General features: G+C 42.9%; 1 protein-coding gene across 5 annotated transcripts in view; it reads right to left on the bottom strand.

The window, feature by feature from the left end:
• LOC132865867 (zinc finger protein 883-like) overlaps positions 1 to 27,868 on the bottom strand; it is a 154,132-nt gene that overhangs the window by 92,284 nt on the left and 33,980 nt on the right. The window contains exons 1-2 of one of the 5 annotated variants that reach the window (XM_060898369.1): positions 20,153 to 20,415; positions 19,256 to 19,341 (exon numbers count right to left, since the gene is read on the bottom strand). The exons of 2 other annotated variants lie outside the window; for them this stretch is intronic. The gene's annotated coding sequence lies outside the window, so the exon portion shown is untranslated. Of the gene's footprint in view, positions 1 to 19,255; positions 19,648 to 20,152; positions 20,416 to 27,868 lie in introns of those variants that run through there. 2 more of the 5 variants (XM_060898370.1, XM_060898372.1) reach the window with 2 other exon arrangements.

Here is a 27,868-nt window from a genome sequence, read left to right as displayed (position 1 = left end):
CCCATCAGGTGCAATGATTCCACCACTTACTTTCCCTGACTCCGCCCTCCATTCACAGACTGATGCTTGGCCACGCCCCCGCTGCAACGACAACGGCAACGAGATTTTAAAAAATAATAAAAAATATCGCGTCCACATGGGCAACGGATCAGTAAAATATCAGGTACATATGGTAACGCAACGCTTGCTGAAAATGATGCAATACACATGCCACACCTCTAGGTGCGCTGTAAGACGGTCCCATTGGAGACACCAGAATAATAGAAGTAAGGACGCATGCGCATAAACTATTATGCGCGAGACTTCATATTAGCCACAGTCAGAAAAATCTGTTCGTAAAATTACGTTATAATGACCAAATACAATGAAAAGTATTTTTCCAGTCTCACCTGTGAAAGGTAATCCCATGTGATCTCGTTTGGACGGCAAACCTGTTGGTACAGTTACATGCAGCACATGAATGAGGCATCTTTATTCTCCGCTTTGCCCCATCCAATATGGCGGCGAGGATGACGCATGATTCTACGCGGAAGGCGGCGTCTTTAATGGTCCGGAATAAATTGAATGCTACACGTTGATGGATTAATTTGTTCTTCTACGCCCTTTTTGAGGAATGTATTGTAGGACTTAAACCAACATCTGAAGAGGTGAGATCGCTCCTTTTTTTTCCCCCTATTTTTGCTGGCGGGATTGACTCTGCCCTACGGGCTATTCTCTCTCTCACTTTGCACCATTACACAATAAATATTCACAGTGAAAATATTTTGTAAGCGAGTTTCATGAACCAAGTTATAGGATTTGTTGACAACTCGCATCGAGTTCGTTACACTTCTACCCGGCGTGAAGCACATGTGGTTGTGACGTCATCGTAAACAAATCCGTTCTACTCATCCAGACGACTTCGCAACGGCGCCGTTGCCAGAGCTTTCCACTCTGGAACCCGTTCTCAAAAGATTTCGTTTTGGGGCACCCAAAACGCCGGTGCCGTGTGGATGCCGAAACGATAAACAATTTTATCAGATTCACCTGAATCCGTTGCCGTGTGGACAGGGCCTTAGACCCCCACTTCTGTTCAGTGATGGCTGTTCCAGGTTGACAAAAATGGCTTCTTTAACTCCTTGCTCATACCAACGATCCTCTCTGGCTAAAAGGACACTCATTTCAGGATTGCAACGTACGCATTTTAGCCAGAGAGGATCATTGGTATGAGCGAGGAGTTAAAGAAGCCATTTTTGTCAACCTGGAATGGCCATCACTGAACAGAGGTGGGGATCTAAGACATCATTTATCAGCCACCTACAATGCAGTCCTTGGCACACTTCCCAGACAACTGAGGCTACATCCACACGACAACGGCAACGAGATGTTATTTAAAAATATATCGCGTCCAAATGGGCAATGATCAGTAAAATATCAGGTCCATATGGCAACGCAACGCTTGCTGAAAACGATGCAATACACATGCCACACCTCTAGGGGCGCTGTAAGACGATCCCTTCGGAGACACTAGAACAATAGAAGTAGTAAGGACACATGCGCATAAACTATTATGCGCGAGACTTCATATTAGCCACAAAGTCAGGAAAATCTGTTCGTAAAATTACATTATAATGACCAAATACAATGAAAAGTATTTTTCCAGTCTCACCTGTGAAAGGTAATCCCATGTGATCTCATTTGGATGGCAAACCTGTTGGTACAGTTAAACACAGCTAATCTTTATTCTCCGCTTTGACCTATCCAATATGGTGGCGAGGATGACGTATGATTCTACGCGGAAGGCGGCGTCTTTAATGGTCCGGAATAAATTGAATGCTACACGTTGATGGATTAATTTGTTGTTTTTCACCTGTGACAGGTAATCCCATGTGATCTCATTTGGACGGTAAACCTGTTGGTACAGTTAAACGCAGCTAATCTTTATTCTCCGCTTTGACCTATCCAATATGGCGGCGAGGATGACGCATGATTCTACGTGGAAGGCGGCATCTTTAATGGCAGACCATTAAAGACGCCGCCTTCCACGTAGAATCATGCGTCATCCTCGCCGCCATATTGGATAGGTCAATAAATTGAAAGCTACACGTTGATGGATTAATTTGCTCTTCTACGCCCGTTTTGAGGAATGTATTGTAGGACTTAAACCAACATATGAAGAGGTGAGATCGCTCCTTTTTTTCCCTATTTTTGCTGGCGGGATTGACTCTGCCCTAAGGGCTATTCTCTCTCTCTCTCTCTCTCTCTCTCTCACTTTGCACCATTACACAATAAATATTCACAGTGAAAATATTTTGTAAGCGAGTTTCATGAACCAAGTTATAGGATTTGTTGACAACTCGCATCGAGTTCGTTACACTTCTACCCGGCGTGAAGCACTCACAGTCATGTGGTTGTGACGTCATCGTAAACAAATCCGTTCTACTCATCCAGACGACTTCACAACGGCAACGTTGCCAGATCTTTCCACTCTGGAACCCGTTCTCAAAAAGATTGCGTTTTGGGCACCCAAAACGCCGGCACCATGTGGACGCCAGGCCTAAATGATAAGCAATTGTATCGGAGTCACCTGAATCCGTTGCCGTGTGGACAGGGCCTGAATGCACACCAAAACCCAGCTGTTTTCAGTGACTCACAGGAGGACAGAGAGAATCAGCATCCCATTGATCACCTTAACGGGCAATCCATTGATCATCCTAACGACTCTCGAGGCCGTTCACACCCAGCCCCCAGTGACCCACACCAACAGGATGACTCAACGACACCTTAGATGAGCTTTTCATCCATGAGTGGATAAATACCTGATGCTCCCTACTAGTCAGACAGAACTGAAGAAGCCTTTCGGATGAGAGGTGAAACGTCTTCAAGAATCTTCAAGCAAGTCCAGTTGCTCTCTTTTACCACCCACTGTTCAATAACAACTAACTCGTCTGAATGAAGCACTACAAGCATGCCCTGTCATGGCGACATAGTTACCGTTACTATGGGGTCAGGTGATGGTGCAAAGCCTCCATTAGAGAAAATTATGATGAATCAAAAGCGAGCAACATTAGTTGCACTGGCAGATCAAAATAAATGCCAGTGGACAAGTGGGGACCCCAAACACCACAATAAATCTACAACCCCGATTCCAAAAAAGTTGGGACAAAATACAAATTGTAAATAAAAATGGAATGCAATAATTTACAAGTCTCAAAAACTGATATTGTATTCACAATAGGACATAGACAACATATCAAAAGTCGAAAGTGAGACATTTTGAAATTTCATGCCAAATATTGGCTCATTTGAAATTTTATGACAGCAACACATCTCAAAAAAGTTGGGACAGGGGCAATAGAGATCTTGCAGTCACGTGACCGGAAAGTACACAACCCCCATCTTGTCGGTCAAAAACACCGCTGAATACTGCTGCACTCGTGTACAGAATGGATCAATTTCAACCGACGGACTACACGGCTCATTTTTCTAATGAACAGATAACTAGATATATGTCTAAAATAAACGATCTACAGATTTGTGACACTTATGGCTTTCCGGACGGAGTTTTCACGACCGGATTTTGAACTGCCAGCGGAATACCCGGACGTGTATGATTACCTCATTAACTTTCCCTCGCTGTTCAGTGGTGAAGTACTGCGTGCCTATAAATCTCTGGACAGTTTTCTTTACAGAAATTCAGGATTTGTCAGCGACTCAGATGTGGCATCTTGTAAACAAGAAAATAATCCTCATTGGATGGGTAAGTCACTTAAGTATTGAGTATAGCACTGACCAGTCGATTATAGAATAGAATAAGGTAATTCCAAATCGTCCGTCTTGTTTACATGGATCTGCTGTTGGAGAGGTAGAGGCTTGGCAGTGGAGGTTTGAGTAGCTGTTTTCTGAGCTTAGTCAACAGGCCGGCTCTGCCTGTAGCCTCGCTTTTGCTTCTGCTCCCGGCGCCGCCTCCTTCGCTTTGCTTCCAATAACAATCCACGGAGGTCTCGCTGTCTCGTCCGGAATGTTATTATTATTATTTTTTTCTCGTCCGGAATGTTGTGCATCCGATGGAAATCGCTACAAACTGTCATTTTCTGCTGGAAACCAATGTCCAGTAAGTCCATACGGTTGTAGTGGATATTGAAGTCCGGTACAGACGAACAACACGCAAAAATACACACACAAAACATAAAAAGCATGCACAGGTGGGGAGAGCTTGTAGCCGCAGTCGTTGTAGTAGAATTGTATATAGTAGGGTTTTCCAGAAGAAAAGGTAGAAGTAAAAGCAGAAGTAGAACCAGAAGTAGAAGGCGGAATATGGCGTTTGACCGACACGATGGCGTCTGTCACAATCTGGATCGGCTGTGACGTCACATGCAAGTGCTCCATAAGAGGCTGGAAAAGTTAAAGGTACAAAAAAGGAACAGCTGGAGGACCAAATTGCAACTCATTAGGTCAATTGGCAATAGGTCATTAACATGACTGGGTATAAAAAGAGCATCTTGGAGTGGCAGCGGCTCTCAGAAGTAAAGATGGGAAGAGGATCACCAATCCCCCTAATTCTGCGCCGACAAATAGTGGAGCAATATCAGAAAGGAGTTCGACAGTGTAAAATTGCAAAGAGTTTGAACATATCATCGTCTATAGTGCATAATATCATCAAAAGATTCAGAGAATCTGGAGGAATCTCTGTGCGCAAGGGTCAAGGCCAGAAAACCATACTGGGTGCCCATGATCTTCGGGTCCTTAGACGGCACTGCATCACATACAGGCATGTTTCTGTATTGGAAATCACAAAATGGGCTCAGGAATATTTCCAGAGAACATTATCTGTGAACACAATTCACCGTGCCATCTAAAACTCTATAGTTCAAAGAAGAAGCCGTATCTAAACATGATCCAGAAGCACAGACGTCTTCTCTGGGCCAAGGCTCATTTAAAATGGACTGTGGCAAAGTGGAAAACTGTTCTGTGGTCAGACGAATCAAAATTTGAAGTTCTTTATGGAAATCAGGGACGCCGTGTCATTCGGACTAAAGAGGAGAAGGACGACCCAAGTTATCATCAGCGCTCAGTTCAGAAGCCTGCATCTCTGATGGTATGGGGTTGCATTGGTGCGTGTGGCATGGGCAGCTTACACATCTGGAAAGACACCATCAATGCTGAAAGGTATATCCAGGTTCTAGAGCAACATATGCTCCCATCCAGACGACGTCTCTTTCAGGGAAGACCTTGCATTTACCAACATGACAATGCCAAACCACATACTGCATCAATTACAGCATCATGGCTGTGTAGAAGAAGGGTCCGGGTACTGAACTGGCCAGCCTGCAGTCCAGATCTTTCACCCATAGAAAACATTTGGCGCATCATAAAACGGAAGATACGACAAAAAAGACCTAAGACAGTTGAGCAACTAGAATCCTACATTAGACAAGAATGGGTTAACATTCCTATCCCTAAACTTGAGCAACTTGTCTCCTCAGTCCCCAGACGTTTACAAACTGTTGTAAAGAGAAAAGGGGATGTCTCACAGTGGTAAACATGGCCTTGTCCCAACTTTGAGATGTGTTGTCATGAAATTTAAAATCACCTAATTTTTCTCTTTAAATGATAGATTTTCTCAGTTTAAACATTTGATATGTCATCTATGTTCTATTCTGAATAAACTATGGAATTTTGAAACTTCCACATCATTGCATTCCGTTTTTATTTACAATTTGTACTTTGTCCCAACTTTTTTGGAATCGGGATTGTACATCCCACATGCGTATTTCTCCAGAACAATGTTTGCTCTCCCTCATTTCTGAAGCAGGACGTGATTCGTTGCTCAGAACTGATTGGCCAACTTGTGGCATGACAACCAACCATAGTATTGAGCTCCATATAAAATCTGGAGATCTCATAGTCTATTCCCCGCTGTAGAGACGAGTGAAGCCATCTGATCACTCACATTGTGTGTATTTGGTTTGTGTGTTAAACCATCATATCCGATCAAATTTGCCCCAAGAAAAAGTATCTCCTGACTTCTCCTCAAAATCTCATTACCTCCTCTTACTTTCTCAATTTCACCCACATTCCTTACATATCTTTACAGCACTCACCTTCATTGTTGGTCCCCCCCCCTTTCCAGTTCAGCCTCTGATCATCTTTTGAACGGCTCTTTTATGATTATAATTATTTTTATGGAGATTTCAGTTTTTCTTTGTCCAGGAAATCATATGGGACGCCGTGCAGGAAATAAGCTGTTGACCAGGAAATGTGACCAACCCTGATTTCAGAGTATTTATCAAAATACTTGCACTCAATTTAAACTAAAATCATGCAGTTAAAACAGACAATCATGCGCATTTTGTCAATTTGTGCAAGCGGGTGCGATATGTGTAAATGATCTACACTGTCAATTGTGCTCAGCCTTAGGTAAATGAAAATAATTACTGACCAAACTAGAACAATAACATCTCTTTTTATTTGCATCCCTTACTGCCATTTCTGCCTCAGGCTATGGTCCTTCTTTCATTTAGGCTCCTGAGGCTAATTTAACTCAGTTCATTTTTCTTTTTGGATTTGAGCCGCTGAGCTCTCACATACAATATCAAAACATGTCTAGATTTTGACTTTGATCTAATTTGGGACATTTCCTAGCCTCAACACCAGGCATGGCCTGAATGCCCGATTTGCCTGACCAAGACGTTCGGGGAGAAATATTTTAGCGAGTTAGGCCCGTTCGGGCACACCTATGGCCGGCTTCTTTAAAGGAGACATGCAGAAACATGGCTTCGCTTTTTGTTTATAAATGCCTTGAGACCTCAAGAATGGCATAGGAATAGTTTTAAGCATTAACAATAAATCTAATATAGTAATTTTTACGATTAAAGTGATCCATATAGGTTGCAGTCTGAGTGAATGACCTTGACATCCGTGAAGTCACAGCAGAAAGTCTATCGGTCTCATCACCATTTCTCCTATACTCAAACCTGACCAACTCCGATCCTCCATTTTGAGCTAATTTATCGCCATGCGACATACATGTATTGCTGGCGGGTGCAGCAACACGACAGAAGGTGGATTCGCGTTGCATTCATGGCCCACGAATGATCAAACTGCAAAGATTCGGACGCGTTTTGCGAGAAGTTCACGGGCACATTGGGCACCTACGAAGTGGTCTCTCCTCTGCTCTGCACATTTTACTGAAGACTCGTACGAGACCTCTGATCTGTTGAGGAGCATTGGCTATAAGCCCGTATTGAAAGAGGGTGCAGTACCAACAATTAAATGGTTGGAAAACTACAAGAAAAGGAAAGCAAGTTCAGTTGTACCAGTCCTCCCGGAGTGTGAGCCGAGGGATGTTGCTAAAACCCGGGACGGAATGGGACATCATATCGCTCGGGCAGTGACCTCCCTGTGGTTGTTGCTAAAACCTCTGACGTCCTGTTCCGTCCCGGGTTTTAGGAATTGCCTGAGCTGAGCAGTAATGGCGGAGTACTCAGTATGGAGAAAATGGAGAATGAATGGACCAGCCATCTGATTTCTTCACTGGATATGCTTGACTCAACAGCAATATCTCGCCCTTACGTGGAAGAAGTGAATGAACGGAGAACTGAACGAACAACTGAAAGTTAAATTGTTACAAAACAAATCGGCCATAAGATCAGCTTTCAAGAAGCGAGAACACAGACACGTAAGCTGTGACTCTTAATTGGATACAAAATAAACACCACCACTCGTTGTTTAAATGCCTTTAGATTAATACATGTAACTTGGATTGTGTTTTTAAGTGATCAGTATAAGATTATTTAATTTGCTTCAGATTTGTCTCAGTTCATCTGATTTAGTTAGCCTTTTACGTTTTATCAGTGAAAATGCATGCATATACATAAATGTTGCACCTATCCTGTTTTAATGGGAATTAAAGGAACAGTCCACCGTACTTCCATAATGAAATACGCTCTTATCTGAATTGAGACAAGCTGCTCCGTACCTCTCCGAGCTTTGCGCGACCTCCCAGTCAGTCAGACGCGCTGTCACTCCTGTTAGCAATGTAGCTAGGCTCAGCATGGCCAATGGTATTTTTTGGGGCTGTAGTTAGATGCGACCAAACTCTTCCGCGTTTTTCCTGTTTACATAGGTTTATATGACCAGTGACATGAAACAAGTTCAGTTACACAAATTGAAACGTAGCGATTTTCTATGCTATGGAAAGTCCGCACTATAATGACAGGCATAGTAACACCTTCTGCACGCTTCGACAGCGCATTGATACGGAGCTCAGTATCAATGCGCTGTCGAAGCGTGCAGAAGGTGTTAGTACGCCTGTCATTATAGTGCGGACTTTCCATAGCATAGAAAATCGCTACATTTCAATTTGTGTAACTGAACTTGTTTCATGTCACTGGTCATATAAACCTATGTAAACAGGAAAAACGCGGAAGAGTTTGGTCGCATCTAACTACAGCCCCAAAAAATACCATTGGCCATGCTGAGCCTAGCTACATTGCTAACAGGAGTGACAGCGCGTCTGACTGACTGGGAGGTCGCGCAAAGCTCGGAGAGGTACGGAGCAGCTCGTCTCAATTCAGATAAGAGCATATTTCATTATGGAAGTATGGTGCAGGGCTCGAAATTAACTTTTTTTCTGTGTGTCCCCCAGTGGTCCCGAATTCTGTGTTGTATTGTCCCGAATGGAAGCAATAGTGTCCCCATTTTTTTCCTCTCTGAAATAACCAGTGGTTAATATTATCATATGAAGTTACTATTATATTTGTAACTATGCGATTTTGAACCCTTTATATCATTTTTACAATAAGTCACAAAACACAAGTCCTATACATCATCTACTTCAAAATTACAGTTATTGCATTTTCAGTTTATTAAACTTTGGCGATCTCACTGTATGAATAGATACCCGTTTATTTAAAGGGGCCAACTAGCTCATTCAGAAAATGTTTCAACTCACTACATCTGCAGTACACTTTAGTTGAAAATAAGACCCCTTTTATGTTCATTTCATCTACTTATACCTTGAATATCTGTTGGCATATATAAGGCCAACTTATCATTTTCACCATTACCGTTATCCATTTTTATGTAATATACCTGTTGCCCCATTCAGAGATGTTTTGAAAGCCATCAGCCATACCATCAATAGATGAAATGCCCTTGAGCAAGGCACCTACCCCCCAACGTTGCTACAGGGACTGTAACACTGTAAAAAACCGTAAAGTCACTTTGGATAAAAGTGTCATATCATATAAGTGCAAACAAAGCAATGTAATGCAAGTTTTTTTTATTGTAACCTTTAGTCATAGAAATCATTTACATTATTTCCAGTGCTTAATTTCATTTTCTTTGACCTAGATAAATTTCCCATTCATTTCTATGGAATTATTTGAAAAACTACACACATTTTCAAACATCCACTGCTCTGGCATGCTTTCACCTAGAGACATGATTCAAACTTTAAAACGTAGAGAAACTTCTCCTCTGTGGGTCTGGCATTCAACTTTTTGCTAGGTTCTATACTTTTGGCTCAGACCCAGCTCAAACACCATGTGGGTTCCTGGAGAAATTCCGGCTTTATAATGGGTGTCTACTGCGTTACACACCAGTGCAGCTCGTTAAGTTAGAGTGTAGAGAGCTTGGAAAAATAGCTCAAACTTTCTCATTTAAACTGTGTTTTCAGCCCCAATTTTCACTCTACACACACAATTTTCTCAAAAGTAGTAGCCACACTTGTCCTGATTCACACAATGTGTCTCCCTGAGCGATAGGACTTGCAGTTTTTGAATGAAAAGCCTGAAAGTGAGGAGAGGGCAGGCGCGCAGCCCCATAGACTGCCATTATAAACGTGGCTGCGCTTTGACTGTTAAATCAGAAAAGTCACTCGTTTTTAACTCGCTCTAGTGACCTCAATATTTACACTACAGACAAAAAAAGTACATCAGTGTGTTCAGGAGACCCTTGTGGCACTCAATGTGAAATAATTTTGTGAATATCTCCTTCCGTTTTCGTGTAAACCCCCATTGTTTGGAGGGAGCGCTCTGACGGAAAGCTGCCCTTTTTGTGTGTCCCTCCCCCACCCACGCGCTGAGCAGAGAGAGACAAAAACACAGTCCAGCTCAGCTCCGGCAACTGTGACTGCTACGCGCACTGCATCACTCTCACGATTTCCCCCGGGGGAATTGTCGTCTCTAGATGTATTTTTTTCCATTGTCCCGGGATTGTCCCAGATATGATAATTTTGTGTCCCGATGACATTTTTTATGGTCCCCGGGACACCGTTAGTTTCGAGCGCTGGTACGGTGGACTGTTCCTTTAACCCACAATCAATGAAGTCAAATCAGTCTTAGTTGAGCAAGTCGGTAACAGTATTTCTTACTTTCATCATAAATTTTTATTTATATATGACTTTGGTCAATAGCTGTAAAAGGCCTCAGCCTTAAAACTGGTTACCACTGTGATGTCATGCATTCAGGGCTGGCTAGCTCAGCGGGGCAGCTCGAATGCCAACTTTGCATTCGGTTTTAACTCTGAAAATATATATATTTTATTCCCATTTACGCAGCATACAAGAGTCAAGGATGGACATACTATAAAAATAAAGGTTCTGCGTATCTGCTTTAAGTACAAAAATGATTTTCGAGCAAGTACATTACAAAAAACAAGACGTATTAACCAGCATCCTCACCTCCCCGTGATCATCATTTTGGTTTTTTCCTTTCCAAATTGTAATGGCAATTCTGATTGGCTCGCTTCAGGCGCACGTGCGCATTTGTGTGCGTGTTCAGGAGATATGCAGAACCTTTATTTTTAAATAAATTTCTGAGTGGATAGTATTACCATCATTGACTCTTGTATGCTGCATAAATGGGAATAAAAAAATATATATTTTTGAGAGTTAAAATCGACCACAAAGTTGGCATTCGAGCTGCCCCGCTGAGCTAGAATGTCTGAGTGCATGACATCACTGCGTTAACCAGTTTTAAGGCCGAGGCCTTTGACAGCTATAGACCAAAGTCATATAAATAAAAATTTATGGCGAAAGTAAGAAATACCGTTACCGACTTGCTCAACTAAGACTGATTTGACTTCATTGATTGTGGGTTGACTCTCATTAAAACAGGATGGGTGTTATAACTTGTGCAGCATACATGTACATGCATGCATTTTCACTGATAAAACGTAAAAGGCTCATTAAATAATCAGATGAACTGAGACCATCACATTCTGAAGCAAATTAAATAACCTTATACTGGTAACTTAAATACACAATACAAGTTACATGTATTAATCTAAATGCAGGTAAACAACATGGTGTTTTTTTAATCCAAATGAGATTCAGAGCTTACCCGTCTATGTTCTCGCTGCTTGAAGGCCGACTGTTTTTGAAACAATCTGACTTTCAGTTGTTTGTTCAGTTCTCCGTTCATTCGCTTCTTCCATGTAAGGAAGAGATGGCAGTAATATCCAGTTTAGAAATAAGACGGCTGCTCAACTCATTCACTTTCCTTCATACTGTAGTCCGCCATTACTGCTCAGCTCAGGCAATTACTAAAACCCGGGAGAGAACGGGATGTCACCGGTTTTAGCAACAACTGCAGGGAGGTCACTGCCTGAGCGATATGTCCCGTCCCGGATTTTGGCAACAACTCTTGGCTCACTCCAGGAGGACTGGTGCAACTGAACTCACTTTCTTTTTAAAAAAAATAAATAAAATACTTTCCTTTACTTGTAGATTTCTTTTTCTTTAATTGTTGATACTGCACCCTCTTTCAATACAGGCTTATAGTCAACGCTCCTCAACAGATCAGCGGTTTCATACGAGTCTTCAGTAAAACGTGGAGGAGAGACCACTTCATAGCCACCCAATGTGTCCGTGAACTTCTCGCATAACGCGTCCAAATCTTTACAGTTTGAACATTCTTGGGCCATGAATGCAACGTAAACCCAGCTTCTGTCATGTTGCTGCACCTGCCAAAAACACTTCTCTGTGGCATGGCGATAAATTAGCTCAAAATAGAGGATCGGCGTTGCAGTCAGCTTTGTGTTTTAGTATAGCGGAAATGGCGATGAGACCGATAGACTTCCTGCTGAGACGTTACGGACATCAAGGTCATTCACTCAGACCGCTACCTATATAAATCACTTTAATCATAAAAATTACTATATTAGATTATTGTTAAATGCTTAAAACTATTCCTGTGCTATTCTTGAGGTCTCAAGGCATTTATAAACAAAAGTGAGGCCATGGCTCTGCGCATCTGCTTTAAAGTGGTGCATATAGTATTTAACATCCCCCTATCAAGTAGCATCGGTGACCAGGGATTCTCAGCAGTCAAAAGAATCAATAGTGACTGGAGATCGCATGCTCGTACACACAGCGAGAGAAAGAGAGACAGACACACACACACACACACACACATTTGTGGGTAATTATATGTGATGCCTGCTGGAAGAGATGAGCAGGGAGGATTGGGAATTGAGCAGCAGTCGTTTGTTTACACCTGATACCAAAACTTGTAGCATCCTAGCAACCATCGCAAAGACACGGACAAAGCCCAGAAACTCCTATTTACCCGGGCAAAAACAATACAGGATTTATCTTGTGTCCTGATCCCCAGATCTTTAACCCAGCCACATAAAAAAGTTGTACGCCTCCATGTTCTTCCAGGTTTTCATCTGTTTGTCTGTGTAGAATGATGTCTGCAGCACCAGGTAGTTTGAGATGTCGGGGAACTCAAAGGATGGATGATTTTCCAATTCATAATGAATGAATAACTTTATTTAAACACAATAAGTTAATCAGCGGAGCTGGTGGGGTCGTGCATGTATGGATACAAATAATTACAAATACAAAAAACTAAAATATACACAAGCTTTTGGGAAAAACAATCTGTTAATGATCTTCATTAAGTTAATTAATAATATGCATAACTATTGTCTTTGTATTTAGTTACGGCTACAATATGATCAAATTTTTTTCTACTAAATGTCAAATTTAGGTGGTAAATTTTTCTTTCATAGAAAAAATCCTTTGTTAGCGTGTAAGGATCTACCCCATTGAGTGGTTTCTATATCCACTTCTTTTGAGTGTACTTCTTGGTTTTAATAACCTGCTTGTTTGCTGTACACAAACATGGAAATAAGTTCCTGTGTAAATAGATCAGACTCCACTTTTGGATCATTAATCCCTTTTGACAGAAAATGCCCTGCATGCATGGTTTTATGTTGGCTTCTGGTACATTCATACTATACAGTTTTGATCCACAGAGGACGCCATCGCCGTAGCTCTACACTCTGTACTGAACCACCTGGAGCAGCAGCAGAGCTACGTCCACATACTCTTTGTGGATTACAGTTCTGCTTTCAACACAATAATCCTGGACATCCTTATCAGTAAACTGGACACTCTCGGCCTCCCCCCTCTCACATGTGCCTGGATAAAGGACTTTCTAACTAACCGGCCCCAGACTGTGAGACTTGGCCCCCACTTCTCCTCCACCCGCACGTTGAGCACCGGCTCTCCACAGGGCTGTGTGCTGAGCCCCCTCCTGTACTGCCTCTACACCCACGACTGTAGTCCGACCCACAACAACCACCTTATCGTCAAGTTTGCTGACGACACCACAGTGGTCGGACTCATCTCAAAGGGAGACGAGGCAGCCTACAGAGAGGAGGTCCTGAAGTTGGCAGCCTGGTGTTCAGAAAATAACCTCGCTCCGAACACCAAGAAAACCAAAGAGCTCATTGTTGACTTCAGGAAACACAGCACCGACCTAGCCCCCCTCTACATCAACAACGTGTATGTGGAGAGGGTCCACACCTTCCGGTTTCTCGGCGTCCTCATCTCCGCCGACATCTCCTGGTCAGCAAACATTACAGCAGTCATTAAGAAGGCTCAGCAGCGGCTACACTTCCTGAGAGTCCTCAGGAAGTACAACCTAAACTCCAACCTGCTGCTGACCTTCTACCGCTCATCCATTGAGAGCCTGCTGACGTACTGTATTACAGTATGGTATGGCAGTTGCACTGCTGTAGACAGGGAGAGGCTCCAGAGGGTAGTTAAGGCAGCACAGAAGATCATTGGCTGCCCTCTCCCCTCCCTGATGGACATTTACACCTCCCACTGCCTTAGCAGAGCTAAGAATATTATCAAGGACAGCTCCCACCCTGGCTTTGACCTGTTGCCCTCAGGGAGGCGCTACAGGTGCATCAGGACAAAAAGACAAATTGATTAAAAAACAGCTTCTTTCCAAAAGCCATAACCGCCCTGAACTCGGATATGCTCTGACTTTATAGTCTATTTATTTTACTATTTACTAATTTATAATGTGCAGTACTTTATAAGGTGACTCTCTCTATGCAATACTTTTATAATGTGCAATACCTCACTCCATAATGTGAAACGCAACACATTCACCTCAGGACTGTGCCCCTTCACACAACACATGCACCTCAGGACTGCGCACCTTACACACAACACATGCACCTCAAGACTGCACACCTTACACACAACACATGCACCTCAGGACTGCGCACTTTACACACAGCACATACACCTCAGGACTGCGCACCTTACACACAGCACATACACCTCAGGACTGCGCACCTTACACACAGCACGTACACCTCAGGGCTGCGCACCTTACACACAGCACATACACCTCAGGACTGCGCACCTTACACACAGCACATACACCTCAGGACTGCGCACTTTACACACAGCACATACACCTCAGGACTGCGCACCTTACACACAGCACATACACCTCAGGACTGCGCACCTTACACACAGCACGTACACCTCAGGGCTGCGCACCTTACACACAGCACATACACCTCAGGACTGCGCACCTTACACACAGCACGTACACCTCAGGGCTGCGCACCTTACACACAGCACGTACACCTCAGGGCTGCGCACCTTACACACAGCACTTGCACCTCAGGACTGCGCACCTTACACACAGCACGTGCACCTCAGGACTGCGCACCTTACACACAGCACATACACCTCAGGACTGTGCACCTTACGCACAACACATGCACCGTACACACAGCACATGCACCTCAGGACTGTGCACCTTACCAGGGTTTCTGCAGGCTTGAACAAGTTCAATTTAAGACTTTTTAAGACCTTTTTAAGACCATAACAGGTTAAATTTAAGACTTATGCCGCACAAAAAAATAAAGAAAATTGGGAGAGCCTGAATTACTTTCAAAATAACAAAATTTATTATCATTCACCAATGAACTCATTACATCCCTAGGGTGCGCTCTTGCATTAATGAGGAGCTAAGTTGCAGTGGAGCCAAAGACATCCCGCAAATCACTTGAGGATGAGGCATTCGATTCCGTACGGTTTGTGTGTTGTAACATTACAGTTTGCATGGAGTTAGCTGATATACCGTCTCGAGATGTGCTTGGACCTGACAACGGTGAACAAAATTGAGTGATGGCATGTGACTGTTGCAGACTTTTATGGGCAGCCTGGTGCTTCTCTGCTTTTGCGTGCGATTCCAGTGCCTTTACACTCAGGGTGCCGAGTTTGAGTGTTCTTTTGCACAATGTGCAGTACGCCTCAAACGGATTGTTTGGTACATGTTTTAACCAGTCTACGAAATCATTGCGTTCAAGCTAGCAGTCGTTAAACTTGCATTTGCCCATTTTGCTACAAACTGTGACAATCTCCCTCGCTTCTTTTAGGCTCTACTGTCCAAATGCGCACGTGCCATGCCCTGTGCATCACCATGCCAACCGGGCTAGACGCCAGATTCCACTGTGCCTCATTTGTAGTTTGCAGCGTAGCCTACTGATACTAAGTAGGCCTAGTCTATATGACTAATTATGAATATCAACAACGCATTTAACAAAAAAAACGAATGGGGTAAATGGACGTAAGGATTTAAGACTTCACAAAATTACATTTAAGACCTACAATGCAAAATATGCTAGTATTTTAGACTTTTTAAGGCCTTAAATTAGGATTATCAAATTTTAGACTTAAGACTTTTTAAGACTCCGTGGAAACCCTGCTTACACACAGCACATAGACCTCAGGACTGTGCACCTTACACACAGCACATAGACCTCAGGACTGTGCACCTTACACACAGCACATAGACCTCAGGATTGTGCACCTTACACACAACATATACACCCTCAAGTCTGTGCACCTTACCTTGCAATACTTCATACTGTGTAATATTTTATCTTATAATGTGACTCTCTCGTGCAATAATTTATAATGTGACTGTCTCTGTGCAATACTTTATGTGCAATACCTCACTCCATAATGTGTAACACAACACATACACCTCAGGCTGTGCACCTTACCCCCCTCACACCCCCCCTTTCCCTCTCTCTACATACTGTTTGCACTGTTATTGGAGATGCTTTAATCTCATTGTACATGTGTATAGTGACAATAAAGGCATTCTATTCTATTCTAAATACAATACCTACAATCTAAAAATTAGTTTTTATTGCATTTATTTAAATTCCCATCTGTAACAGGGAGTGATGTTGTATCCCATTAATACACTTTACAATAGATTATTAAATTCTAATAGAACAGATGAACCAAAATAATTGGGGATCTTTTTTAAATGGGCCCTGACTCAGTACAAATATGAATAGGTGGGCCTTAAAGCAGAACAGATTGAGAACCCCTGCTCTACAGGGCCCAGATCTTGATGCATATAATGCTGAGAGGGCAGTCCACCTATGGTGGATGGATGGACAGCATGAACAGCGCCCACAATTTGCAACGGCTGCACAGGAAGCTGATGTAGATGAGGACAGGTTGTTTAATTTTCTCCTAGATGCAATGGCAAACTGAATGATGAGATGAGACAAGTACTACAGTACAGACTCCTGTTTCATAATTTTTTTTTTTTTAAACATGCACTTTTGTCTAAATACTTCAATTATACCCCTGGAAAACATCAGTATTGCCTTGAACCGTGTACTCGAAAACTTGCCGAAATACCGCAAAATTTTAGGGCAAAAGGAAATTCAAGAAGGGCAAAAATTTTTCGACACCATTTGCCCTGCAGGGCAAAAGGTGTCAAAAGTTAACATTGAGGCCTGATTTCTATCTGACACAGTCACAATGTTCATCCCAGATATAAATGTCAGATTTTCAACAAAAATAGACAAGACGATGAGACAGTGTTGTTTTTGGCAGCCATTTTTGATTTAGTTTTAGTCTTATGGATGAAATGCTTATTAGTTTTAGTCACATTTTAGTCAATTCTATCCTTGATAGTTTTGGTCTAGTTTTAGTCAATGAAAACAAAGGGTTTTAATCCAATTTTAGTCATTCATTTTCGTCAAAAAAATAATTACTTTAAAACATTAAATTAGGCCAATACAGAGATAGAAAATTGTATTCGAGGTTGACAGGTTGTGCACGCTCTCTACAGAAACGCTGTCTAGCGTGCACGCTCCATTGTTCACAGACTCGTGTTTCTGCCTCCATTTAATATGTCGCAATACACTGATAGAGCACAAACATGTCATGATGAACACACAACTAGATGACCACGCTGTCCTTTAATGTAAATATGATGGCTAAACGTGCTGCTAACGTTAGAGTAGCCAGGTGTGCTGCTGCTCATTTAGACATATTAAGGCACAGGAACAGGTCTGAAAAGCTACATTTCCCCCCGTATGTTTCACAGTAACTCAAATATGGCTCAATATATAACAAAGCATTCAGTTGCTGTCCCACCAATAATCCCTGCAGGACAAGTTTTACTCATGACATGTTAATTGAATTTAAGTTAGCTTAACCAAGACAACTTTAGCATGAAGCTAGCGGTCCCATTCATTTTCGCCAGGTCACGGTGTTTTGGAAAACTTCACAGGAAATTCATCACAGACCGATTGTTGAGTGACATTAACCAAAGCTAGCAAACGTATACATGATCTGTTAACAGAACTTCTTGTAACGTTAACTTACTGTCGCAGAAATAGCAGCATGGTGAGCCTTTAGATGCCTCTTGAGGTTGGTCGTGTTCTTGCCACGTAGTTTATAGCCACAACGTGTACCTCTGTCTCCCACTACAAGGCATTCCGTTTTATTTTCTGCTGGATTATGTGTAAAGTGTATCCATAAATCATCACGTCTTTTCTGCCCACCAAGCCCTTGTGCTGGCGTTGCCAATGGTCCATGAACTGTGTGCGGCTGCCCCGGTGTGCACTGTGCCCAGACATGCCTGGTGGTGGGCGTGACCAAACAAGGACAGGATGCAGGTGCATTGCTGATATTTTCAGCATTTGGCATACAGGTTGCATGCACCGTTGGAGGAAACGCCATGCATTTTGATAGTCCTCTAGCCAACCCACTAACATTTGTCTCGTCTCGTCAACGAAAACTACAGATATGTCTCGTCATATTTTCGTGATCAAAGAGTTATGTTTAGCTCGTCACGGTCTCGTTTTAGTCATGAAAAAAGGTGCGTTAACGAAATCGTCATCGTCAACGAAAACAATACTACGATGAGACAAATTTTCTATTATTTATTTTCCCTTTTGCTCTTGCAAACCATCAGAAAATACTATAGGGGGTCCACGCAAATGGTACTGTACACACAGTAAAAAAATGATCACACACTATCAATACTCAGATGAAATGTGCATCCACAACCTCTGACTTGACGGTTTGTACAGGTCATTGCTGCACATGCAGGCATTTTTCTTGGCATTTTTCTCACCAACTACATGAATAACTTGTCTAGTTTTGTGTAGCTTCCAGCAGTCTAAATGACCACTCCACTCCACAATGAGAGTGGCAAGATGGCAGCCAGATGGCTTCACTCTGACAAGCCAGTGAGCTCTCCACATATTTGTGGAGCTCTCCAATGATTCATGTTTTACTCCCCTTAGAGAATTTGAACTAATTTCACTTATTTCTTCATCAAAATCATCTTCTGTACGAGATCCCTTACCAACACAATTCTTCAAACAACACCAGAAGGAAATCATACTGCTTCTAAAAATAGTTATTCTTTTAGCAGTGACTATGTACCTAAATCCTTTAAACTAGCAGTTATCAAATTCCTGATTAAAATTCCTGACCTTGACCCCTGTCAGCTGTCCAATTATAGGCCAATATCAAACCTCCCCTTTATCTGCAAGATCCTACAAAAAGCCGTCACACAGCATTTATGCTCATATCTACATAGGAATAACATCCATGAAATGTATCCACCAGGATTTAGACCTCACCACAGCACAGAAACAGCACTGGTTAAAGTAGTAAATGACCTACTGTTGGGATCTGATCAGGGCTGTCTCACACTGCTTGTATTGCTTGACCTTAGTGCAGTCTCTGACACCATTGAACATTCGATTCTCCTGGATAGATGAGAAAACATGGTGGGAGTTAAGGGAACGGCCCTCTCCTGGCTCAACTCTTATTTAACTGATCGCTATTGATGTAAATGGTGATTTTTCTAAACATACTGAGTAGAGGTGCAACGGTTTACTGCGGCGCATCGAGAACGGATTCCACCACCTTCAGTTCGATATTCGGTGTCAGATCACCTTGTTTCGGTTTGGTACAACCGCCATCGTGTACATGTTTAAAGGAGATATGCAGAACCTTTATTTTTAAATTTCTGAGAGGATAGAAATCTCTCCATTTATGCAGCATACAAGAGTCAGTTCTCCACCCTTGACTCTTGTATGCTGCATAAATAGGAATTAAAAATATATATTTTTGAGAGTTAAAATCAACTGCAAAGTTGGCATTCGAGCTACCCTGCTGAGCCAGCCAGCCGAGTGCATGACATTACAGCAAGAATCGGTTTTAAGGCCGAGGCCTTTGACAGCTATAGACCAAAGTCATATAAATAAAAATTTATGGTGAAAGTAAGAAATACCATTACTGACTTGCTCAACTAAGACTGATTTGACTTCATTGATTGTGGGTTGACTCCCATTAAAACAGGATAGGTGTTATAACTTATGCAACATACATGTACATGCATGCATTTTCACTGATAACATGAAAGGCTAATTAAATAATCAGATGAACTGAGACAATCACATTCTGAAGCAAATTAAATAATCTTATAACGGTAACTTAAACACACAATACAAGTTACATGTATTAATCTAAATGCAGGTCAACATGTTTTATATCCAAATGAGAGTCGGAGCTTACCCGTCTGTGTTCTTGCTTCTTGAAGGCTGATCTTGTGTCCGATTGTTTTGAAACAATCTGACTTTCAGTTGTTCATTCAGTTCTCCGTTCATTCGCTTCTTCCACGTAAAGGCAAGATGGTAGCGATATCCAGTGAAGAAATCAGACGGCTGGTCCACTCATTCTCCATTTTCTCCATACGGAGTACTCTGCCATTACTGCTTGGTTCAGGCAATTACTAAAACCCGGGACGTCACCGGTTTTAGCAACAACCACGGGGAGGTGACTGCCCGAGCAATACGTCACGTCCCATTCTGTCTCAGGTTTCATCAACAACCCTCGGCTCACACTCCAGGAGGACTGGGGCAACTGAACTTGCTTTCCTTTTCTTGTAGTTTTCTTTTCCTTTAATTGTTGGTACTGCACCCTCTTTCAATACGGGCTTATAGCCAACGCTCCTCAACAGATCAGAGGTCTCATACGAGTCTTCAGTAAAATGCGCAGAGCAGAGGAGAGACCACTTCGTAGGTGCCCAATGTGCCCTTGAATTTCTCGCAAAACACGTCCAAATCTTTGCAGTTTGAACATTCATGGGCCATGAATGCAATGTACATCCACCTTCTGTTGTGTTGCCAGCACATCTATATGGTATGGCGATAAATTAGCTCAAAATAGAGGATTGGAGTTGCAGTCGGATCTGTGTTTTAGTGTAGCGGAAATGGCGATGAGACCGATAGACTTCCTGCTGTGACGTTACGGATGTCATTCATGCAGATCGCTACCTATATTAGATTTATTAATGCTTAAAACTAATTCCTGTGCCATTCTTGAAGTCTCAAGGCATTTGTAAATGAAAGTGAGGCCATGGTTCTGCGTATCTCCTTTAAACCCAAGTCAATTCCCGCATTAAGTTCTGAAATGCGCAATTTGAGTGGCTTGTAGTGTGCAGGTTAACCAATCAATTTCCGGGTCACATTCCATTTTATTTGGAGTTTTAATATGGACGTAGTACATTTATACGCTCCACCGCAGCATGTAAAGTCGAAGGTGTGAGCTCACTTTGGTTTTAAAAATGTAAATGAGAGAAAACGCGACATGCAAGATATGCTTTACAGATGTCACGTGTAAAACTGGTAATACAAGTAACTTGAACATGCATTTAAAAAAGAGGAAACATGGACTCGATCTGACCACCAAATCGGAGCATGATTTGGCATCTGGAAGTGGTGGTACCACCAAGAAGACATCTACAGGTCAATTTTGCTTCGCTGATGTGATAAATGCTAGATATTCTCATAACAGCACTCGCTCAACACCAATATTGAAGGCCATAGCTGGATATCTGGCAAGTGATGTGCGACCCTTCTCCACCATATAAAATGAGGGTTTCAAGCACGATTAAAAAAAAAAAAAAAAAAAGTGTTAGAGCCCAGGTATGTACTTCCCAGCCGAACTCATTTCAGTGAAACTGTTGTTCCAAGCCTGTAGAAAAATGTAGTTCATAGAGTGCAAGTGCAACTTGAAAAGGCTGACAGCATTGCTATCACAACTGATTCTTGGACTTCACGTGCGACAGAAAATTATGTAGCTGTCACTTCTCACTTCATTAATACTAAATGGGAAGTTGAAAATTACACCCTTGAAACAAAAGTTTGGTGAATCCCACACAGCTGAAAACTTGTCACATGGTCTGGAAAAAAAAAAAAACACTGACAGATGGAAACTTGAGCGTAATGTCCTTCTGTTACAACAGACAATGCACATAACGTTGGCCGTGCTGTTAAGAATGCAGAACTGAGCCCACACATTCCATGCTTTGCACATACGATAAATCTTGCAACACAATATGGACTACTGGGTTAATGGCAGTGCGCGTGAGTGCAGCGGCTCTTCGCTCTCCTAGTTGGTACTTGTTTGTGTGTTTTTGGCTGTTGTTACTGATCGACTTGTATCAGTCAACGCAGCACTATAGTCGGCAGGAATAGATAGACTTCGGAGTTGCCCATAGTAGGGCAATAACGACATCATTCCAGCGGACTCACAGTATCCCTACCACTATCGCTAGAGCTCCGGGCTCCCTGTGGATTACCATCCTGGAAAAGCGACGCGGACGCTGGAGAGAGAGGAAGCAGGAGCGGGGCTGCAGAGCGGGCATCCGTGCTAGGCTATGGAAAAACCCGCATAAACCACCAATTCCCAGCCTCTTTCTCTCAAACACCAGATCCATCACCCACAAGATCGATGAACTGGAGCTTCTTCTAGCCGCTAATAACACCTTACGGAATATAAATGCCATGATCTTTACAGAGACATGGCTCAACTCTTCCATCCCGGACACTGCCGTTGAGCTAGCCGACAGGACGCTACACAGACAGGACAGATCCAGCAACACCGGTAAGAGCAGAGGAGGGGGGCTAAGTGTGTATGTGAATAATAACTGGTGTACACAGAGCCGTATTATTGACTGTCACTGCTCCCGGGATCTGGAGTCTCTGTCAGTGTTGTGCAGGCCCTTTTACCTGCCGAGAGAGAGAAGTGTCATCATTCTGACTGCTGTTTACATCGCACCTGATGCTAATGCTAGCGCTGGACTTGCCCACCTTCACCAGCAAGCAGCAGAAACAGCACCCTGAGGGGGTCCATGTGATTGCAGGGGACTTTAATCAGGCGAGCTTAAAGTCAGTACTCCCTAAATTCACTCAATATGTGAATTGTGCTACCAGGGGAAACAATATTCTTGACCATGTTGATTGTAACTTAAAGGAACAGTCCACCGTACTTCCATAATTAAATATGCTCTTATCTGAATTGAGATGAGCTGCTCCGTACCTCTCTGAGCTTTGCGCGACCTCCCAGTCAGTCAGACGCAGTCAGACGCGCTGTCACTCCTGTTAGCAATGTAGCTAGGCTCAGTATGGCCAATGGTATTTTTTGGGGCTGTAGTTAGATGCGACCAAAGTCTTCCACGTTTTTCCTGTTTACATAGGTTTATATGACCAGTGACATGAAACAAGTTCAGTTACACAAATTGAAACGTAGCGATTTTCTATGCTATGGAAAGTCCGCACTATAATGACAGGCGTACTAACACCTTCTGTGCGCTTCGGCAGCACATTCAATGCGCTGCCGAAGCGCGCAGAAGGTGTTAGTACGCCTGTCATTATAGTGTGGACTTTCCATAGCATAGAAAATCGCTACGTTTCAATTTGTGTAACTGAACTTGTTTCATATATATAAACCTATGTAAACAGGAAAAACGTGGAAGACTTTGGTCGCATCTAACTACAGCCCCAAAAAATACCATTGGCCATACTGAGCCTAGCTACATTGCTAACAGGAGTGACAGCACGTCTGACTGCGTCTGACTGACTGGGAGGTCGCGCAAAGCTCAGAGAGGTACGGAGCAGCTCATCTCAATTCAGATAAGAGCATATTTAATTATGGAAGTACGGTGGACTGTTCCTTTAAAGCATGCCTACAGAACAGTGGTTCTCCCCCATCTGGGCCTCTCAGATGGGGGAGAACCACTCAGATCATCTCTCTCTGCTCCTCCTCCCTGCTTACACCTCTTTTAGGAGGACAGCTAAGCCCTGCATTAAAACCATCACAACATGGCCCGATAATGCACTCGCACAACTCTAAGACTGTTTTTCAAAATACTGAATGGTCCCTGTTTGAAAATCTGGATCTTCAGGAGTACACAGAAACTGTCCTTTTCTATATTAACACATGCATTGACAATGTAACTGTAAATAAACGAATCCGGGTATTTCCAAATCAAAAACCACGGATGACGTCGCAAGTCCATCAATTCCTCACAGCACGGGACAGAACCTTCAGATCAGGGGACAGAGCACTTTACTCCATTGCTAGGGCTGATTTGAGGAGGGGGATTAGAACGGCCAAGCTTGCATATGAAGATTGAAGATCTGGTCGCGGATAACAATCCGAGAAGAGTATGGCAGGGGCTACAACATTCCACTAACTACAGAGGCAGCCATACAGCAGCTACAGCAGCGGATGGAGCCCTGCTGGCAGAGGAGCTAAATAACTTCTTTGCCCGCTTCAAGACCAGAAGCTACTCCTCCACAACACCCCTGGACACCACAACACCTGCCTTCACCGTTGAACAGCATGAGGTGAGGCAGGTCTTTAAAATGGTGAACTCCAGGAAGGCTGCTGGCCCTGACAGGATACCAGGGAAGGTACTCAAAGCATGCTGCAATGAACTCGCTCCTGTCTTCACCAACATCTTCAATCTATCCCTCTCCCAGGCTACCGTCCCCCCTTCTCTAAAGTCAGCAATAATCATCCCTGTTCCGAAGAAATCATCTGCAAACAGTTTAGCAGACTACAGACTGGTGGCCCTTACCCCTCTCATAATGAAATGTTTTGAAAGACTGGTGCTAAAACACATTAAAACCTGCTTCCCTTCATCCCAGGACCCATATCAGTTTGCTTACAGAACTAACCGGTCCACAGATGATGCCATTTCCATTATTCTCCACACTGCCTTGGAACACCTGGAACACAAGAACAGTTACATCAGGATGCTTTTTGTGGATTACTCTTCTGCTTTTAACACCATCATCCCAGACATCCTGATTCGTAAACTGCTGATCCTTGGCCTCCCTCCATCCATCTGTAGCTGGATCAGAGATTTTCTGACTAACCGTCCCCAGTCCGTCAGAGTCGGCCCTCACATCTCATCTTCAATTGCACTCAGCACCGGCTCACCTCAGGGCTGTGTGCTGAGTCCCCTCCTCTATTCACTATACACATATGACTGTACATCTTCATCTCCCTCTATTTCTGTCTTTAAATTTGCAGATGACACTACTGTAGTTGGACTCATTACAGGCAGCAATGAGTCCGCCTACAGGCAAGAAGTCCTGTGCCTGTCCGAGTGGTGCTCTGCAAACAACCTCATCCTCAATGCCACAAAAACAAAAGAACTGATAATAGACATCAGGAAACACAACATAAACCATCAGCCTCTCCTCATTAATAACGCGTGTGTGTGTGGAAACAGTGAACGCATTCAAACTTCTGGGTATCCACATCACAGACAACACAACATGGTCACTAAACACACAGGCAACTGTAAAGAAAGCTCAACAACGTCTTCACTTCCTGAGAATACTCAGGAAAAACGATCTGTGTCAGAAGCTGTTGGTGTCTTTCTACAGGTCAACAATAGAAAGCATCCTGACATACTGCATCTCTGTGTGGTTCGCGGGGTGCTCTGCTGCCGATAAGAAAGCTCTGGAGAGAATCATAAAGACAGCAGAGAAAATCATCGGCTGCCCTCTTCCCTCTCTGTCAGACATCGCACACTCCCGTATTCTCTCCAGAGCACGAACTATCATCAAGGACAATTCTCATCCAGGTCACCATCTGTTTAAACTGTTGCCCTCTGGCAGGTGTCATAGGTCCATCAAATCCAGAACCACTAGATTCATAAACAGTTTCTTCCCATATGCCATAAAATACAGTGGGGCAAAAAAGTATTTAGTCAGTCGCCAATTGTGCAAGCTCTCCCACTTAAAAAGATGAGAGAGGCCTGTAATTTTCATCATAGGTACACTTCAACTATGAGAGACAAAATGAGAAAAAATAAAATCCAGAAAATCACATTGTCTGATTTTTAAAGAATTTATTTGCAAATTATGGTGGAAAATAAGTATTTGGTCAATAACAAAAGTTCATCTCAGTACTTTGTTATAATGACAGAGGTCAAATGTTTTCTGCAAGTCTTCATAAGGTTTTCACACTGTTGCTGGTATTTTGGCCCATTCCTCCATGCAGATCTCCTCTAGAGCAGTGATGTTTTGGAGCTGTCGCTGGGCAACACGGACTTTCAACTGCCTCCAAAGATTTTCTATGGGGTTGAGATCTGGAGACTGGCTAGGCCACTCCAGGACCTTGAAATGCTTCTTACAAAGCCACTCCTTCATTGCCCGGGTGGTGTGTTTGGGATCATTGTCATGCTGAAAGACCCAGCCACGTTTCATCTTCAATGCCCTTGCTGATGGAAGGAGGTTTTCACTCAAAATCTCACGATACATGGCCCCATTCATTCTTTCCTTTACACGGATCAGTCATCCTGGTCCCTTTGCAGAAAAACAGCCCCAAAGCATGATGTTTCCACCCCCATGCTTCACAGTAGGTATGGTGTTCTTTGGATGCAACTCAGCATTCTTTCTCCTCCAAACACGACAAGTTGAGTTTTTACCAAAAAGTTCTATTTAGGTTTCATCTGACCATATGACATTCTCCCAATTCTCTTCTGGATCATCCAAATGCTCTCTAGCAAACTTCAGACGGGCCTGTACTGGCTTAAGCAGGGGGACATGTCTGGCACTGCAGGATTTGAGTCCCTGGCGGCGTAGTGTGTTACTGATGGTAGCCTTTGCTACTTTGGTCCCAGCTCTCTGCAGGTCATTCACTAGGTCCCCCCATGTGGTTCTGGGATTTTTGCTCACCGTTCTTGTGATCATTTTGACCCCACGGGGTGAGATCTTGCGTGGAGCCCCAGATCGAGGGAGATTATCAGTAGTCTTGTATGTCTTCCATTTTCTAATAATTGCTCCCACAGTTGATTTCTTCACACCAAGCTGCTTACTTATTGCAGATTCAGTCTTCCCAGCCTGGTGCAGGTCTACAATTTTGTTTCTGGTGTCCTTTGACAGCTCTTTGGTCTTGGCCATAGTGGAGTTTGGAGTGTGACTGTTTGAGGTTGTGGACAGGTGTCTTTTATACTGATAAGTTCAAACAGGTGCCATTAATACAGGTAACGAGTGGAGGACAGAGGAGCCTCTTAAAGTTGTTGTTACAGGTCTGTGAGAGCCAGAAATCTTGCTTGTTTGTAGGTGACCAAATACTTCTTTTACCGAGGAATTTACCAATTAATTCATTAAAAATCCTATAATGTGATTTCCTGGATTCTTTCCCCCCATTCTGTCTCTCATAGTTGAAGTGTACCTATGATGAAAATTACAGGCCTCTCTCATCTTTTTAACTAGGAGAACTTGCACAATTGGTGGCTGACTAAATACTTTTTTGCCCCACTGTACCTAAACAAACAGAAATGACAACTGCCGAAGCCACCCTCTCACTTATGGACTCATTAAGTTGTACTTTTTATTCTTGATTGCATTTTGTATAGATGTTGTTGTTTTTCATTGTTTTACTGTTTTATTTTACTATTTACTGATGGTATTGAGTACCGAGTTGGAGTAGCAGCATAATTTCGTTGTACTTGACGTATAATGACAATAAAAGCATCGAATTGAAAAAAAAAATTGAATTAAAAGTGCCACAAGTAGACAGACTTTTGGGCAGGGTCTGATGCGTGATTAATTTTTTTTCTTAAGAGTACATCAGCTACCAGCAGTCTTTTACTGATGCAAAAGAAGCTTGACCTTCCTCAGCACAAGTTACTTATTGATGTCCCTACTAGATGGAACTCTACTTTTGAGAGATATTTGGAACAGCAGACTGCTGTGTTTGCTGCCCTAATTGAGGTTAAGAATAATGTAAAAGACTTGGTAACTTTGATGAGCATATCCAAAACATTGAAGAACTTCTGAAAATTCTCAAACCTCTCAAGACAGTCATCAACATGATGCGTAGTCAGATGCATCCCCTTAAGGAAATGCTCCTGAGGCAACTTGAAACTGTACCAACTAACAACATACTACTGTCACGAAGTCAAAACAGCCATACAGTGGTGAT

The sequence above is a fragment of the Neoarius graeffei genome, chromosome 18 (genome assembly GCF_027579695.1).
Source record: "Neoarius graeffei isolate fNeoGra1 chromosome 18, fNeoGra1.pri, whole genome shotgun sequence".
Lineage (NCBI taxonomy): Eukaryota > Metazoa > Chordata > Actinopteri > Siluriformes > Ariidae > Neoarius > Neoarius graeffei.
Note: the sequence above shows the minus strand (reverse complement) of the source record. Positions and strands in the feature narration are given on the sequence as shown.